This window comes from Vicia villosa, linkage group LG3 (assembly GCF_029867415.1).
Source record: "Vicia villosa cultivar HV-30 ecotype Madison, WI linkage group LG3, Vvil1.0, whole genome shotgun sequence".
Classification (NCBI taxonomy): Eukaryota; Viridiplantae; Streptophyta; class Magnoliopsida; order Fabales; family Fabaceae; genus Vicia; species Vicia villosa.
The window spans coordinates 173869698-173874014 of record NC_081182.1 but is presented as its reverse complement, the minus strand read 5'-3'; positions in this window follow the sequence as shown (position 1 = coordinate 173874014).

Genomic DNA, 4317 nt, shown 5'->3' with positions numbered 1-4317 from the left:
ATCATCACAGAACTTCTGGAATTCTGTAGATGTATACTCGCCTCCACCATCCGTTCTGAGAATCTTTATCTTCTGACCACTCTGCTTCTCAGCCTTCACCTTGAACTTCTGGAATTCTATGAACACCTCAGTCTTAAACTTGATAAGTGTTACCCACGTCATTCTTGTGAACTCATCCACAAAAGACACAAAATACCTATTTCCTCCAAGTGAAGGTTCTGGAAATGGTCCACACACATCAGAGTGCACTACTCCCAGAGCATGCTTTGCTCTTGGAGCAACTTCTGATACAAATGGCAATCTGGGTTGCTTTCCTTTCATGCATACCTCACATGACTTCTCAGGCTTCACAATCTTTGGAATGCCACGCACGAGCTTGTAAGAACTTAGATGCCCCAGACTTCTATAGTTCAAGTGCCCCAACCTCTTGTGCCACAGCTTACTATCACCTTCTGAGCCTTCAGCACTCAGATACTCTGTTTCAGCTGTTTCTACATTCACCTTGAATGTTCTGTTGCTTCCCTGTTCAGATTGCATAATCAACTTCTTATTGGAATCATACAACTTCAAGAGGTTGTTCTTCATAACAACTGAGAAACCTTTCTCAATGAGCTGACCTACACTCATCAAATTGCTTCTGATTCCAGGAACATACCAAACATCTTTGATCAGAGCATTCTTACCATTCTTCACTTTGACTTTGACATTTCCCATTCCTTCTGCATAAAGGTACTTATCATCAGCACATTTGATCTTTGTCCTCCTTTCAGAGTCAAACTCTATCAGCCATTGTTTGTTTCCAGTCAAGTGATTTGAACACCCAGTGTCCATATACCACCACTCTGACAAACATCTTTCGTCAGACTCTGAAGCCATCAATAGCACAGGTTCGTCATCAGAATCACCTCTAGCTATATTTGCTTCTTCTGATTTCCTTCCTTTGTTTGCCAAACAGTCTCTAGCAAAATGGCCAAACTGTTTGCAACATTAACATTGAACTTTCTTCTTATCCTTTCCCTTCTGATATCTCTTCTCATTAGAAGTTGAGGCTTCCTTCTGGAATCTATCACCACGTCTATGCTTCTGGTCCTTCTTGACAAAAGAAGCCTTCAGAGCTTGCTCAACTTCTCTCTCAGAAGTTCTCTCAGTCAGACGTAACTCTTGTGCTTCTAGACTGCTTTGCAACTCTTCTATTCTCATGGTTTCCAGATCTTTAGAATGTTCAATAGATACAACAATATAATCAAATTGAGGAGTAAGTGACCTCAATATCTTCTCTATAATTACTTGTTCAGAAAGAGTTTCTCCACAAGCCTTCATCTCATTAGTGATCACAATCACTCTAGAGATATACTCAGAGACTTTATCATTGTTCTTCATGTTGAGATTTTCATATTGCTTTCTCAGGGATTGAAGCTTCACCTTCTTTACTGATATGTCACCACCGTAACACCTGACCAGTATATCCCACGCCTCCTTAGACGTCATAGCATCAGAAATCTTCTCAAACACATTCCCATCCACACACTGATGGATGAAGAACAACGCCTTTTGATCTCTCTTGATCGTTTCCCTCTGCGCTTCTCTTTGTTCTTCCGTTGCATCCGCTGCAACCGGAACATATCCTCTAGTGACAAGATCTAAAACATCTTGAGCACCAAATAATACACGCATTTGAATCATCCATCTATTCCAGTTTTTACCATCAAGAATTGGAAGTTTGGTATTCAAGTTGCTTCCACTCATCTTCAAACTTGTGCGGAAAAATCAGATTTCACTCACACTCACACAGTGTTTCCCAACCCACAAACAACCACGAAAAATGTGATTTAACACAACTTTGTTTCCCGGAAACAAAATCAATCACACAGTCACACAAACTCACGTTCACTCGTGTTTCCCTGTGTTTAGAACCGGAGCTCTAGATACCAATTGTTGATGCACAATGGATAAAGATGATAACAAAGAGAATAAAAATAACGGCGCAAAAGAGATGAGAGAATAAATGTTGTATTCTACTATTAATGATAGCTATTACAAGGCTATTTATAGGAAAAGAAAATCTTGCCACATAAGCCCTAAAACAGTAAACTTAGTGAGCAAGTCTAAGATACAAATAGTACAGTACTACAAAATACTAAAGTACCCTTACTACTAAACAGCTAAGCTAATGGGATCCAGATAACATCTTCTGGTCAATACTATCTTCTGAGTAACCATCAGAAGATCAACCCACATCAGAACTTCTGATACTCTGGTACTCAGAACTTCTGATGAACATCTTCTGAATATTGAATTACTCTTCAATACAAATCACTTCTCAGCCGTACATCTGCAAGCATGTACAAAAACAAAAGTGACTGTGTGCATAACTTGCTAGTCACCACTAAAGCCATATGTTACTAATACAACAAGCTAACTAAATCATATACATGAAAATTTCTAGGCTTCTGAGATCAACTTCTCAAGTCGAACAATACCATTAAAATATATTTAGAGAAAAATTATAAAGTTCATGAATAAAAAAATACAAGGCCTCACCATATCAGTTTCTTTCAAATGTATTTATTGTATTAAATGGTTCTCATCTCAAGTATTTGCAACTACAAATTCATATAGATTCAATTATCCATTAGTAAACAACGACTCATAGAGTAACCAGTAATTAAATCAAGTAGAAAATGAATAACATAAACTAAATTAACCTATAGGCCCTCTTAGGCTAAAGAGATATAGCACCGTATGCAAATCCTAGAATTAAGAATAGAATTAAGAACAGGGTGATATCAAGCTTTCAATGGAGGCTACTAGGCCACCATAATTTGAGAGACCTATGCCACCAACCCTTGAACCATTAAAACTCTTTTGAAACGTAACGAACTTAAAAGTACCAATCCTTGGATCATATATAATCAACTCCGGAGCATAAAATGACAGTTTAGATTGAAGCAACACCTGGCCGTTCTCATAAAAATATAGCACCTTGGCCAAGCGCATACTAGGATATTGCTTGTATGAAATAGTGAACAATTTGATCCAAGACTCTTTTTTCCATATTCCTTCATAAGCCAAACATCATTACCGGATAAGTAAAGCCTAAAGAGTTGAGCGAGTGCGTTATTGAATTGGTAAGATGCTTTTTAGCGAATTCGGGATCATGAGATATTAGAGAATTCCATGATTTGGAAACACATCCGAATTGGATAAGAAGTTTGACAGATAGCTTAGAAAGTATTTCTGTTATGAGATCAAAAGGAAGAATGGGTAGTGAATTAGAGATGATAGGGTTTTCCCTATCAATGGAAGAAATCATCATCGCGTCTGTCTAGATTAGAATCAGAAATAGGATTTATATAACATTAAACGAGGATGGAAAGGTAATATTATCATGAAAATTTCAAAACCTTGGGGTTCCAATTAGGAAAGGAAATATCTCGGCTTATGTCTCAGTCTCACTAACCTCAAATCATCTTATACTTTTTTTTTCTTTCATATATTGAAAACGCTAAAGTTTTATTCAAAACTAGTAGAGGACCCGTGCGTCCGCACGGGTATGTCAAATTTTAAGATGAATAATGTATTACAAATGCTAAAAAAAGAAGTTTAAAAATTCGAAAGAGAAATGTTAATTTAAGATTAACAAAACATAATATAGACGAAATGAATCTATATATAGTAGCTATGTAAAAAAAAGAACATGGAAATGCAATAGTTATTCATATCTTAGATAAATCAATAAGACTAAGTTGGTGATATACAACTCTTATTATAAAATCACTAATAACTAAAAATATTTTAAAAAGAAATATTTATGAAATCACTAAGATGATAAATTTAATATGTCAAATAAGTATAAATATTTACAAATATAACTAATAACTATAAATATTTACAAATATCATTGATAATTATAAATATTTATAAAATTTTGTTGCTTTAAAAAAAGTATTGTGATGATAGTGTCCCGTGAAAATAGTAAGTTAATGCAAATTATATATATTTATAATATTTTATATATTAAAATAAAAAACGTATTGTGGTGATAGTGTCCCGTGAAAACTTCTTATACGAATAATTTTCAATTTTAATTGGTATATAATTTATTTAAATGTAATTATAATATAAAATAATAAATTTTGTTGTAGAATACAATTTAGGCTATAAATTATTCTAAACATTTTAAATTTTATTCAAATAATAGGAGGAATTAAAAAACTTATATTTATAGAACTCAAATCTTCTAATGTTATAGGTATATATTAGATCATTAGTAAGTTTAAATATTTGTTAGTTAAACATTAATTTATATAATATAAT